The sequence below is a fragment of the Pristiophorus japonicus genome, chromosome 8, assembly GCF_044704955.1.
Source record: "Pristiophorus japonicus isolate sPriJap1 chromosome 8, sPriJap1.hap1, whole genome shotgun sequence".
Taxonomy (NCBI): Eukaryota; Metazoa; Chordata; class Chondrichthyes; family Pristiophoridae; genus Pristiophorus; species Pristiophorus japonicus.
In genome coordinates this window covers 98769271-98784581 of record NC_091984.1, presented here as the reverse complement: position 1 = coordinate 98784581, position 15311 = coordinate 98769271, and the positions used below count along the sequence as shown (strand labels likewise).

Sequence of the window (15311 nt, the reverse complement as noted above, 5' to 3'; positions counted from 1 at the left end):
CTTTTCTTTTTTATTTTCTCCATGATTAATGATCCCCAGAAAGATTTTGCTTATTTTTAATAATGTGAGGCTGCCATCAAGTTTCTGGGGCTGCCATTAAGTTTCAGAGCCAACACACATTTTTACACTTACCAACAGAACAGGGAAAAATGAGCATAAAATAATATCTACCCATTAAACACTAAATACAAAGTATAACATAGAAATTACAGCATATCAAACTGGACATTCGGCCCAACTAGTCTGTGCCGGTGTTTATGCTCCACACCTTCTCCCATTTTGTCATCTCACCTATAAACATGTCCTTCTATTCCTTTCTCTCTCGTGTATCTAGCTTCCCCTTAAGTGCATCTATGCTATTCCATGTGGTAACAAATTCCACATTCTAACCATTCTCTGGGTAAAGAAGTTTCTTCTGAATTCCTTAATGGATTTATTAGTGACTATCTTATAATTATGACCCCAAGTTTTGGATTCCCCACAAGCAGAAGCATTTTCTCTACATCGACCCGCCTCAGTCTACTCTTGACTGGAGAAAAGAGTCCCAGGCTGTTCAGTCTTTCTTCTGTTATAACCTCTCAGTTCTGGTATCATCCTTATAAATCTTTTTTGCACCATCTCCAATGTCTCTACATCCCTTTTGTAACATGGAAACCAGAATTGTTCACAGTACTCCAAGTGTTGTCCAACCAAGGTTCTATACAAGCTTAACATAATGGGATCAATATTCCCCAATGATTTGCGCCTTTTTTTTGGAGCAGGCTGCTCTTTTTGGCCAAGTTGAAAAACCACAGTTTCCCCAATCAATTTGCACCAGCATAACTCAGTTAGTTATGATTTTTTTAGGTCAGTTTTTTTTTTCAGCCAAAGGGTGCATAACCAGCCACCTACGCCAATTCTGGCCATTTAGTTTGGCCAACTGAGAGTTACTCCAGTTCGGCTTAGGCCAGCGTATGTGACCTCTCCAGAAAAATCTTGCGGAAAGTTAAGGAAATCGGCGCAGGTAAGGAAATTGGTGCAGCAGATGCCCAGACACACTAAAAGAATTGAAAAATACAGCAGCAACTTACCTCCAATCCCGCCCGAAGGCTGTCCGGTCCTATTCTCGGTCCCCGGTTCACTCACACACCAGAGAGAGAGAGATAGGGAGAGGGAGCAGAGGAGAGAGAGGGCAGAGACAGCGACCGGACTGACAAGCAATTTGGGCGGGGTTGGAGGTAAGTTGCTGCTATGTGTTTTTTAATTCTTTTAATGTGTTGGGAGCTGGCTGTATGCTTCACTTTGCAGTCTCAGCTCACATTGTGTCCCTGGTTACCACGGCAGCCCGATCTTTTTGGCGGATATCAAGGCTCCACCCCCAAAACTAAATGTCCAGGTTACGCCAGGTCAAAATGAAGAAATCCAATGGGGAAACTTAGAAGCTGTTTAGTGTGTGTAGTGGGAGTCAGTGTTTTTGCTGGGTAATTTAAGGGTAACTAGTGGGATGGCAGGGCAGCTCGTTCAAACGGAATGCAACACCTGTGCCATGTGGGAATTCCTGGATGCTTCCCGCAACGGGATGACCACATGTGCAGGAAGTGTCTCCAGCTCCTCCAACTCGAGCGCTGAGTCTCGGAGCTTGAGCGAGGACTGGAGGCACTGAGGAGTATCCGAGAGAACAAGAGGTATGTGGATAGCTCGTTTCAGGTGTTGGTCACCCCACAGATTAAAAGGGTACAGGAGGATAGGGAATGGGTGACCGTCACACATAAGAGTATGGCGAGGCAGGTAGTGCAGGAGTCCCCTGAGGCTATCCCGCTCTCCAACCGGTACTCTATTCTGACTACTGGCGATGGCGGTGATGCCTCTGGGAAGTGCAGCAAGGGCCAAGTCCACAGCACCGTGGGTGGCTCAGCTGCACAGGGGGGGAGGAAGAAGACGGGAAGGGCTATAGTGATAGGAGATTCAATTGTTTGGGGAGCAGATAGGCGCTTCTGCGGCAGCAAAAGTGACATCAGGATGGTGTGTTGCCTCCCTGGTGCAAGGGTCAATGATGTCAATGAGCGACTGCAGGGCATTCTGGGGAGGGAAGGGGAACAGCCAGTGGTTGTGGTCCACATTGGTACCAACGACATAGGTAGAAAGAGGGGTGAGGTCCTGAAAGCTGAGTTTAGGGAGCTAGGAGTAAAATTGAAAGCCAGGACCTCAAAGGTGGTAATCTTGGGATTACTGCCAGTACCACATACTAGTGAGGGTAGAAATAGGAAGGCTAGTCAGATAAATACATGGCTGGGGCATTGGTGTAGGAGGGAGGGCTTTAGTTTCCTGAACAATTGGGACCACTTCTGGAAGAGATGGGACCTGTACAAGTCAGACAGGTTACACCTCAACAGAGACGGGACCAATGTTCTCACGGGTGGTTTTGATAGTGCGGTTGGGAGGGCTTTAAACTAGCTTGGCAGGAGGATGGGAACCCAGGAGAGGGCTCTGAGCTAGTTAGAGTGGGTGAGAGCTCAGATGAACAGAACCCTAAGAAAGGATGCAAAAGGCAGGAGGCAACAGAGCAGAGTAGCACTGGGCTAAGTGTAAACCACAAGGTGATAGGAAGGGACAATATGTATGAATATAAAGGGGCTGCAGGAGGGGTCAAAACTAAAAATCATGGTTTAAAAACTAGTATTAAAACACTTTACCTAAACGCACGCAGCATTCGAAACAAAGTAAATGAGTTGACGGCACAAATCATTACAAATGGGTATGATTTGGTGGCCATTACAGAAACGTGGTTGCAGGGGGACCAAGACTGGGAATTAAACATACAGGGGTATCTGACAATTCGGAAAGATAGACAAGAAGGGAAAGGAGGTGAGGTAGCTCTGTTAATAAAGGATGATATCAGGGCAGTTGTGAGAGACGATATTGGCTCTAATGAACAAAATGTTGAATCATTGTAGGTGGAGATTAGAGATAGTAAGGGGAAAAAGTCACTGGTGGGCGTAGTTTATATGCCCCCAAATAATAACTTCACGATGGGGCGGACAATAATCAAGGGAATAATGGAGGCATGTGAAAAAGGAACGGCAGTAATCAAGGGGGATTTTAACCTTATATCGATTGGTCAAATCATATCACACGGGGTAGCCTTGAGGAGGAATTCATAGAATGCATACGGGATTGTTTCTTAGAACAGTATGTTACAGAACCTACAAGAGAGCAAGCTATCTTAGATCTGGTCCTGTGTAATGAGACAGGAAAAATAAACGATCTCCTAGTAAAAGATCCTCTCGGAATGAGTGATCACAGTATGGTTGAATTTTTAATACAGATTGAGGTGAGGAAGTAGTGCCTCAAACGAGCGTACTATGCTTAAACAAAGGGGACTACAGTGGGATGAGGGCAGAGTTGGCAAAAGTAGACTGGGAAAACAGACTAAACGGTGGCACAATTGAGGAACAGTGGAGGACTTTTAAGGAGCTCGTTCATAATGCTCAACAAAAATATATTCCAGTGAAAAAGAAGGGCGGCAAGAGAAGGGATAACCAGCCATGGATAACCAAGGAAATAAAGGAGAGTATCAAATTAAAAACCGATGCGTATAAGGTGGCCAAGGTTAGTGGGAAACTAGAAGATTGGGAAAATTTTAAACGACAGCAAAGAATGACTAAGAAAGCAATAAAGAAAGGAAAGATAAATTACGAAAGTAAACTTGCGCAAAACATAAAAACAGATAGTAAAAGATATATAAAACGGAAAAGAGTGACTAAAGTAAATGTTGGTCCCTTAGAAGATGAGAAGGGGGATTTAATAATGGGAAATGTGGAAATGGCTGAGACCTTAAACAATTATTTTGCTTCGGTCTTCATAGTGGAAGACACAAAAACCATGCCAAAAATTGCTAGTCACGGGAATGTGGGAAGGGAGAACCTTGAGACAATCACTATCACTAGGGGGTAGTGCTGGACAGACTAATGGATCTCAAGGTAGACAAGTCCCCTGGTCCTGATGAAATGCATCCCAGGGTATTAAAAGAGATGACGGAAGTTATAGCAGATGCATTCGTTATAATCTACCAAAATTCTCTGGACTCTGGGGAGGTACCAGCGGATTGGAAAGCAGCTAATGTAACGCCTCTTTTTAAAAAGGGGGCAGACAAAAGGAAGGTAACTATAGGCCGGTTAGTTTAACATCTGTAGTGGGGAAAATGCTTGAAGCTATCATTAAGGAAGAAATAGCAAGACATCTAGATAGGAATAGTGCAATCAAGCAGACACAACATGGATTCATGAAGGGGAAATCATGTTTAACTAATTTACTGGAATTCTTTGAGGATATAATGAGCATGGTGGATAGAGGTGTACCGATGAATGTGGTGTATTTAGATTTCCAAAAGGCATTCGATAGGGTGCCACACAAAAGGTTACTGCAGAAGATAAAGGTACGCGGAGTCAGAGGAAATGTATTAGCATGGATCGAAAATTGGCTAGCTAACAGAAAGCAGAGAGTCGGGATAAATGGGTCCTTTTCGGGTTGGAAATCGGTGGTTAGTGATGTGCCACAGGGATCGGTGCTGGGACCACAACTGTTTACAATATACATAAATGTCCTGGAAGAGGGGACAGAGTGCAGTGTAACAAACTTTGCAGATGACACAAAGATTAGTGGGAAAGCGGGTTGTGTTGAGGACACAGAGAGGCTGAAAAGAGATTTAGATAGGTTAAGCAAATGGGCTAAGGTTTGGCAGATGGAATACAATGTCGGAAAATGTGAGGTCATTCTCCTTGGGGAAAAAAAACAGTAAAAGGGAATATTATTTGAATGGGGAGAAATTACAACATGCTGCGGTGCAGAGGGACCTGGGGGTCCTTGAGCATGAATCCCAAAAAGTTAGTTTGTAGGTGCAGCAGGTAATCAGGAAGGCGAATGGAATGTTGGCCTTCATTGCGAGAGAGACGGAGTACAAAAGCAGGGAGGTCCTGCTGCAACTATACAGGGTATTGGTTAGGCCGCACCTGGAGTACTGCGTGCAGTTTTGGTCACCTTATTTAAGGAAGGATATACCAGCTTTGGAGGGGGTACAGAGACGATTCATTAGGCTGATTCTGGAGATAAGGGGGTTACCTTATGATGATAGATTGAGTAGAATGGGTCTTTACTCATTGGAGTTCAGAAGGATGAGGGGTGATCTTATAGAAACATTTAAAATAATGAAAGGGATAGACAAGATAGAGGCAGAGAGGTTGTTTCCACTGGTCGGGGAGACTAGAACTAGGGGGCACAGCCTCAAAATACGGGGGAGCCAATTTAAAACAGAGTTCAGAAGGAATTTCTTCTCCCAGAGGGTTGTGAATCTGTGGAATTCTCTGCCCAGGGAAGCAGTTGAAGCTAGCTCATTGAATGTATTCAAATCACAAATAGATAGATTTTTAACCAATAAGGAAATTAAGGGTTATGGGGAGCGGGTGGGTAAGTGGAGCTGGGTCCACGGCCAGATCAGCCATGATCTTGTTGAGTGGCGGAGCAGGCTCGAGGGCTAGATGGCCTACACCTGTTCCTAATTCTTATGTTCTTATGTTCTTATGTAAGAATATTTTTTTTGGTGTACTTAGGCCCCAAAAAATCGGCCGTAACTCTTCAAGTACGCCAAAAAAATGCTTTGGGGAAAATTGAGCCCAATATTTCTACTTTTCAATTCTATCCCTCTAGACATGAACCCCAGTGCTTTGTTTGCATTTTTATGGCCTTGTTAACCTGCGTATGTTCATCAGTTCTTCAGTATCAAACAGTAAGTATTCAGTGTGGAAGGATAGGAAATCGCTAGTATTTAACTGAGGCCTAAGAATTCTGGAGCAGTGGGTGAGTTTCTAATCCAAACCCGTGGCCCACATACCCTAAATGGCCCAGAGTTAAAATCGGGGCTTCAGAGTGAAACTTGAGAACTGTAGGGAGAGAACTTTTAATACCAGTATTTGGTTTAGTGAATATATATAGGATGGAATAGAATATTTATATAGCACTTGATCAAATCTCTCAGAAATGTCCCAAAGCACTTCACATACAATGAATTACTTTGAAGTGTAGTCACTGTTGTTACACAGGCAAATGCACTAGCTATACTGCACACAGCAAATTCCCACAAACAGCAATGACATAAGTGACCAGTTAATTTGTTTTGGTGATAATTATGGAAGAATGTTGACCAGGATACCGGTAGAACTTTGAACTAGTGCCATCCGATGTTCTGAACCATTGCTACAGGCAGACAAGACCTTGGTTTAATTTGAAGAATTTGCAATGGACTCAGAATTTTTACAAATCCAGCTGTTTGATAACCTAGGATTATTGGGGATTACATAATCACCATACACTTCACTACAGTTTGTGCAGTTGATGTATACAAAGTGGGAAATGCATGGGGATTAACAAACTGTACTTAAGTGAGAGTTAACGGATTAGTGTCACCATTGGGATTCAGAACTTCAGGTATCAGTCCACCGGGTTCCAATAAAATGAGAAAAACTGGCGAAGGAAAACAAGGGAAGAAATCCTGTAATGAATGCTAAATTCCATGCCTGCAGAATAAGTTATCTAAGGTGACCATACAGCCTCTTATTAGAAACCTGCATTATTAGTTAAACCTGAGTGACTTGAACCTCAAAGAACAGGCTCGTAGAAGATAAGATGGAGTGGTGTTTGACCTCTGCAGAACAAATGGTTTTGCATATAGTTTCCCAAGTAAGCATTGATCAGTTATTGATCAATGTCTTATAAAAGGTCATCAACCTGAAACGTTAACATTGGCCACAATTTTACAAAACTCGGTGGGACCATGGCGGGCGGCATCAGTGGCGGTCCCGACCCCGCTGCTATCTCCATCCAGGCCTCTGAAATGAATTTCCCCTGATTGGGCTTGTTAGGCCAGTCCAGCTTGTTTTCCGGCCAATAGGAGGAAGCGGGTCTGGTGATGTCATTTGATGACGCATCATCAGCCGGTTTCGTTAAAGGGATCATGGCCAACTTTCTTTTGACATTTGTGTTGTCACTGTTCCACAGCATTGAGATGCTGCTTACACTGACGAGCACTGCATAGCGGCAGAGGACTACACCCAGGCTGTCCCATGGGGTCCTGGGGATGCATGCAGGGAAGTTCTCTTCCCTTCCCATGGGCAGAAGAGACCTCCCCAGGAGATCAACACAGCCTGGTTGCACATTGCAAAGGAGGGCACAAGCAGGGATGTCATCAGGAGAACCTAGGTGCAGTGCCGCAAATGTTCCAATGATCTCAGTAGATCACAAAATGTTGGTATAAAGTCACACTCAACCTCATCCTGTTGTGCTACTCATCACGCCCCCATCACTCTGCCTTCCCTACCCTACTCCTGCACATCCTTCTCATACCAACTTACCTTTCACCTCCACTCATCCCCCTCTATCTACCTTATCACATCCCCATCTCACTAGCCACCCCTCACACTCACTTATCCTAGTGCAATCATATCAACTAACAAAACACAACGAGAGGCACGTAGGTGTTTTATCCAATGTTCATGTAAAGTTTCTGGTAATTTGGTGTCAAACATTGAAACCTTTATTTTCAATACTTTCCGGTCTTGGACAGCTTTCTGTGCACCTTTGAAAATGGCTTAGTGAGTTGCAGTGCAGACATAACGCTAGCCCTCGCAATTGTGATGAGTGTGAAAGGAATGGCATGGACATTGTAAGGATGCTTTATGGGGCTCATGTGAGGTGGTGCCAACCTGGTGTATCATGTGGCATCCTGGGTGTACAACATTAAGTGAAGTAAATGTGACCATGGTGATGCCATTCCTGGCCTCCCGGGCAGCAATATGGTCGGGTGCCCTCTGTCCTGTGCAGCATCAGGTGATTGCGGAATAGGATGGTGGTGTTGTTGGTGCTGCTGGTGTTGGGGCTCGTTGTGGTGGGATTCTGAGGACCAAGGTAAGAGAGTATAAAAGACACTAACGCTGATGTAATAGATGGCAGGTGAAGTTGAGATGACTGAAGCGATCTGTTAATGGTGAGAGAGGTAATGAGGTCAGACTGGATGTAGACTTGTGTAAAGAATTGCAGCATGGTGAACCTGTTGTGGAAATGCAGTGTGGCAGAGTTTGTGGCTGAGTGAAGATATCTCTATAAGGTGGAAGCTTCTGCTGTACATTTGAAGCTGTCAACTCAACAGCTGATTCAATGAACGCCCACCTCAACTTGACAGACGTGGACCCCATGGGTGAGCTGTCAAATACAGAAGATAAACTGAAATTCACTCTTAAGTGGCTCTAAACAAGATACTAATTACCTGAAATAAAAACAAAGAATGCTGGAAATCTCAGCAGGTCAAGCAGCATCTGTGGACAAAAAAACAGAGTTAACGTTTCCGGTTGACCCTTCATCAGAACTGCCAAATGTTCAAAAAGAGCACATTTTTAAGCACTGAAAGGGGGAGGGGAAGAAAGAACAAAAGGGACGGTCTGTGATTGGGTGGAAGGTAGGAGAGATTAGAGATGCTGCCTGACCACCTGAAATTTCCAGCATTTTCTGCTTTTATTTCAGATTCCAGCATCCGTGGTATTTTGCTTTTGCACTAATTACCTGAATTGGGTCCCCCACTGTGAACCCGCCGCTGCGTGTTGGGACTGCTCAGCGCTGACCGATCCGACATTTGGTAAAGGCGCGTGGCGGCGAGTTCACAGCGGGGTCCCGAAATGGGCGATATATGGGTGTTATACGTCATTTCAGCGGTAAAATGGGCGTTATGCAGGCGTTAAGTATGCAAAAAAAGTGGAGGTTCTAGCCCATGGTCTCAGAATAAGGAGCAGCCCATTTAAAACTGATATGAGGAGGAATTTCTTCTGAGGGTTGTAAATCTATGGAATTCTCTGCCCCAGAAAACTGTGGAGGCTGGGTCATTGAATATATTTAAGGTGGAGATAGACAGATTTTTGGGCGATAAGGGAATAAAGGGTTATGGAGAGCGGGCAGGGAAGTAGAGCTGAGTTCATGATCAGATCAGCCATGATCTTATTGAATGGCGGAGCAGGCTCAAGGGGCTGTATGGCCTCCTCCTGTTCCTATTTCTTATGTTCTTATCACCGATCGTGCCCGCTGACCCTTTGCAAAATCCAGCCATTTGTTTCCCTCTCCACTGATGCGACTGAGTTTTTCCAGCATTTTGTTTTTATTTCAGTTTTCCAGCATCCGCAGTATTTTGCTTTTGTATCAAATGAAGCTTTTGTTTTTGTAAAAAAAAAGTATATTGAACACATTTCAGTTGTAAAATTATTATGGCCATGAATTTCCTCCTCCTGCTTTGTCATCGTAACTTACTGCTGCGCAGGTGGGCCTCAGCTGTACTTAAGCCGAAGTTACAGTACTGCAGCACTTTGGACCTAAAAAGGATAGAACAGGGTACTTTCTAAATGGCGAAAAGCTAAAACAGTGGAGGTCCAAAGAGACTTGGGGGACCATGTGCATAGATCATTAAAATATCATGATCAGGTACAGAAAATAATCAAAAAGGATAATGGAATGCTGGTCTTTGTATCTATAGGACTAAAATACAAGGGAGTAGAAGTTATGCGGCAGCTGTACAAAGCCCTGGTTAGACCACACCTGGAGTACTGTGAGCTGTTCTGGGCACCACATCTTAGGAAGGATATATTGGCCTTGGAGGGAGTGCAATGTAGATTTACTAGAATGATACCCAGACTCCTGGGGTTAAATTACGAGAAGAGATTACACAAACTAGGGTTTTATTCTCTGGAATATAGGGCTCAATTATCTGCGTTTTTTTTTGGCATGCACTGTTTTTTTTTGGAGTAAATTAAAATCCAAGTTTCCCCAAAGTTTTTGCGCTAGTTAGATACGTTTTGTTTAGGTTGCGATTTTTTTGCGTAACCTGATGTCTGCACCAGTTTTTCACATTTAATCAAGTTTGGCCAACTTACATTTTTCCTAGGCCAGCATATGTGACCACTCCCAAAATATCATCTGGGAACTTAAGAAAAAACAGCGCACATTAAAAAAAATCAGTGCAGAAAGACACCATTGTTTCTAGGCGAAGTTTTGGAGGGAGTTAAGAAGGCAAAGAATATGCATATAAATCTTAATTGTTTCAAAGTCAAAAGGGAAAAAATGGAAGTCTAATGCTATTCTTTGATTTTTGATTTTTTTTTCAAAGTGCCACGCCACCACCGAACATCTCCTCACTGGGCTCGAGGGTCGGAGCGTCAACCGGCAGAATTGTTCCCTCGCCCGGACACGGGCTCGGGGCTCAGCTTCAAAAGAAACCCGGGGGGGGGAGTTGGAAGCCGAACTGAACTGCCAGCCCCTTATATAAGGGACGAGAACCCTTAGGCTATACAGCAGCTTCAAAAGAAGCCCCGGGGGAGGTGGAAGTGGAAGCCGAGCCCCTGTGTCCGGGCGAGGGTGCGATTCTGCCAATCGATGCTCCGACCCTCGCGTCCAGTGAGGAGATGTTCGGCGGTGGGGTGGTACTTTGAAAAACATCAAAAATTAAAGAATTGCATTAGACTTCATTCCCAAATGTCTTTATTGAATGCCTAGCTTTCCGTTCTAAGCAAGCCTATTGCACATGCGCAGTCCAGGGTGTGGTCCATACGTGGGCGTGCACCTTGGAGAGCGAGAGGAAAGAAGGTGCGAGTGCTTTGTCCTGCTGTTTTGACCACCTTGCAAAGCTGCAATTAAATTATGGGGGCAATATTGACAATGCCATACCTCGTGCAAGCCTTCTGCATGATGGTGATGCGAAGGAGAAGATTGATTAGACAGCATCACCGGAGGAACGTCAGAGCACATAGGATGATAGGCAGGAGGCCTTACCCACATCGGGTATATCGAGATAGGCATTCATACCTGCACCTGAGTGATGCAGACTGTATGAGAAGATTGCGTTTTCGCAAAGAAATTGTAACTGAGATCTGTGAGTTTATAAAAGTAGACCTGCACCCTAGAAGTGTCAGGAGGACTGCTTTGTCAGTTGAAGTGAAGGTTACAGCTGCACTTTCATTCTATGCATCTGAATCATTCCAGGCCACAATTGACGATGCGTGCGCCATTTCTCAACATGCAACACATATCTGTATTCGGCAGGTGACTGTTGCACTATATGCCCGGAGGAATGACTACATAAAGTTCCCCATGACCGGCCAGGCAATGCGTGACAGAGCTGTGGGCTTCTCCAGGATTGTCGGATTCCCAAAGGTACAGGGCTGCATTGATTGTACCCACATCGCCTTGCGAGCATCCTTGGAAGATTCCGAGATGTACAGGAACAGAAAAGGCTTCCACTTCATGAATGTGCAGCTCATATGTGACGACATGCATCGCATCATGGCAGTTGATGCGAGATACCCTGGGAGCATCCATGATGCATTCATCCTATGCGAGAGCTTTGTATCTGTCATGTTTCAGCAGCAGCCAGAAGGGCAGAGCTGGCTGCTGGGGGACAAAGGGTACGGCCTCACCACCTGGCTTATGATGCCCCCACGCATAACCCGGACAGAAGTTGACCAGGGATACAACATGTCACACATCGTGACGCACAGCATAATAGAGAGGACCATTGGCGTTTCCAATGCCTGGACCATTCCGGAGGTTACTTGCAATATTCACCTGAGATTGTCGGTCAGTTCACTGTTGTCTGCTGTGTGCTGCACAACTTAGCCATCATGAGGCAGCATAAACTGGTAGTAGAAGACCCACCTGAGGTGAGAGTGGCTGATTATGCGGAGGAAGATGCAGATGACGAGGAGGAGGACAAGGAAGCCATGCAACTACCTGAACCCGGAGCACGATGGCAGAGGATTGCTCGAGCTTTGCACCAGCAGCTCATCCGTGAATGCTTTGCTGCCTGAAGGCTCAGCGGCAACTATTCCAAATGGACCATGTTTACTGTTTGGACCTGTTCTCCTCCACCTTATTATAAGACCATCCGCTGCGCTTGGTCTTGTTGACTCCGACTGCGTTGGTACCAAGCTTATTCTTTCGAACATCTCTGGCAATGCGCACTTCTTGATGGGGAGTGTGAGCAGGTGGTAATGTGGAAGGTCCGGCTTGGGCCTCTTCAGAGGATTGGAGTGGGAGTGGCAGTGGATTCCATCAATGACTGCGAGGTCTGGGCGTGTTCCCTTATTGCAGCAGCTACCTCCGATGTTCTTTACCTCATGTACCCCGACAGCATCTCAACTACGTGCAACATTCCCTCCCTAATGTTCACCGACAGTGTAACAGCTGCCTGCAATATTCCCTCCCTCATGTGCCTGGACAGTGCTCCCATTTCTCGCGAGAGTGTTACTTCTCCTGATAGTCCTGATACCTCATCACCCATCCCACTGATGGTGTCCAGGAGTGATCGCGTTGGGTCAATGCTCTCCCCACTCATTGCCATCATCTGAACCACATCTGTTACATCCTGCACCTCAGAAGAGCGCTGTCGAGCTCTCCTTCCCCTCCTCACCCTGAGTGTGGCTCGCAGCATTTCACTGGAATCCGCAGCCTCAGACGGTGTGAAACCATGAAACACTTGTACCACTCAGGAAAGAGCCTGGCACCTCAATGGGCGGCACCAGCACCTTCTCCAGAGTGAGTACAACAGTGGGGGCTTCATCCTTCCCCTGCTCCTCCCCCTCACCCCCATGCTCTTGGTCTGGAAGGTGGGATTGGAAGATGTTCTCCTCTTCAGGTTCGTCCTCGTCTGAATCATCTTCTGCATCAGCTTCAGCCTCGTTAGGGTTGGCCTCAAGTTCTGCAAAATATAACAGAACAGACAAATGGTTAGCAGCAGAAGGGGCAGGGTGGCATGAGCAAGCTCACACAGCGCAGGCAGCAGGCTCATTTGAAGGACCACGATGAATGATAGCACATTGCATCAACTGAAGCGTACCTGATGGAGACCTCCCCAGGAACTGAAGCTTGGCTAGCCCGCGCAGTACTTAACATTTAGCAAAGCCAGACTATGGAATTAGCAAGACTTGCCCTCTCCCTCGACTGTGGGCCCAGCTTGTGCAGTGGTGGCTGCTTTTCTCCAGGCAGGTCCCATCAAAGCAGCAACTCTCTCTTCTAAGTGTGTCAGTGGCTGCAGATTTGCCGGGCCTCCTCCTGTTCGAGTTCTCTCTCTTTTGTTGTGTGCCACCTTCCTCTGCAAAGATGAAAATATATATTTTTCGAGAGGGTGTATTTCTGCTGGGTGGGACATACAGATGGTCACATTTACAATTGCAATTCCAGTGAATGAATGAAAATATTACAGACACTAACTACTTGACCAAGGTCCTGCCACTTATTTTTGCATTGGACTCCGGACGTCGGGGTGGTCACCATTGCACAGTAAACTTGTGAAAGTTGGTTCCAGCGTTTCTTCTTTTCTTTTGGTGAAACTTTTAAGGCACTCTTTGCTCATTGGTATGTGAAAATTGCATTGGGGTCCTTCAACCAACATAGGACCCTGATTTAAATATTGAATTTAGGCTCTTGCCTGTTTGGGGCACGGCATTGGCTTCCTATCTCAAGACCTGCTCAAAAATCGAGTCAGGTAGGCCTCAGAGCCAATGGATGGGAGATTTTTAATTTTCTTTTACAAATTTGTGTCTGCTGACTGGCCCATTTTACAGGGTGACTGGGGCGGCAAGCAGATTAAAATCACCCCTAGCATTTTACATTAAAAGTTTTAAAAAGGTTGTTATAAAACTATCAGGCCTAATCCTGTACAAATTCATTGATTTTCTCTCAGTGGGGATGAAATTCCACCATTAGTAATTTTAGAGAACAGGTTAACACACTTGCATCAAATAGCCCAATTTTCTTGGGATTTAATGACTCACTAATTAACTAGCCTTCTCAGGAATAACATGTTTCAAACTGTGCAATTTTGATAGCAGCTCTTTAATTGTGGAGAAGACTAGGCATTCTCACGTTTTCTGCAAGGAAGAATTTGACCTCTACCTCCATCTTAAAATTAATTTATATCTTCATACTATAACTTGGAACTATTAAATTGCCATGGGAAAATGATTTCCTATTGGAACAATTCCAATTCCATGCCTTTCCTGTGGGGAAAATTCTACCTGCTCTTTCTATGCGTCAGGCGTTTGATGCAACAAATGAAATATTAATTTGTTTTAATGTTTCTCAATAGTGGGCAAGGAGTAGTTCAAAAATATCCTTGTTCCTCTAACACATGTGCTTTTGTTTGAATTATTCGCTGATGGAGAGGGATTTTGACTGTTTTGCTCGGTAACTGTAGTTTCTCATCCGTAATATCATCATGGAAAATCTATCTGGCTTTAATAACCTTTCTATAATTGGGTGACCATAACTGCACACAGTACTATAACTGTGGTCTAACCATTGATGTGTACCAATTTGCTTCTATTTATGAAACCCAAAATGCGTTTGTTGTTTTTTATGGCTTCATTTATCTGCACTCAAAAGAATTATGTATTTGAATTATGAATTATGCCAAAAATGACTATTATAGCGATACTGGCGCTCATGCTGGTTCAGGTCCAGCACCTCGGTACAATCCAGGCTAATATTGATATCCATGTTAATATTGGTAAAGACACAGCTTTGGTACTTATAGTACTTGATTTAGTGCCTTTCCCATCCTCAGAACGTCCCCAACCACTTCACAGCCAAAATGATTGACTTTGTTGAAGTGTAGCCATTGTTGTTTTGTGTGTCAAAGCAGCAGCCAATTCACCCACCACAAGTCCCACAACAGCAAATGAATTAAATGATCAGTTAATATCTTTCTGTTGGTATTGGTTGGGAGATTCACGTTGGTCAGGATGCCAGAAGAACTCCCCTGATCCCATTCACGAAGTGCCATTGGATCCTTTAAGGCCACCTACACAGGGTCACAGATTAACGCTTTGCTCATGAAACAGCACCTCCAACAGTGCAGCATTCCCTCAATACTGCACTGAAGTGTCAGCCTAGAAGATGGCGGGGGGGGGGGGGGAGAAATTGGTGCCTGTTGCACCTGATTTCTGGGCAAAAACTAGGAGGAGTGTGTACCAATATATGGCCATGGTCTTCCATGCTGCTTCTGTCTCATCCACGCCATGTGTGTGGCAACTGCCTAATGGGCAGCCAGTGACTTTCGAGTGCCTGGGACACCCACCTTAAAAAAAAAAGTTAGGCCCCTTGATTATACTCCCCCCGACTCCACAGCAATATTGTTGGTAACTACCGGCCTGTGTTTGCGCGCCCCTCCCCCCCACCCCCACCACAGGAGCTACCTGTGGAAAGGCTTAATGTTCAAGCCAGCCAATTTGAGACGATTCCGTCCAGCA

General features: G+C 45.0%; 1 protein-coding gene across 1 annotated transcript in view; it reads left to right on the top strand.

Moving 5' to 3' along the window:
* Positions 1-15311, top strand: part of hmcn1 (hemicentin 1) — a 744329-nt gene that overhangs the window by 221170 nt on the left and 507848 nt on the right. The window lies entirely within an intron of this gene.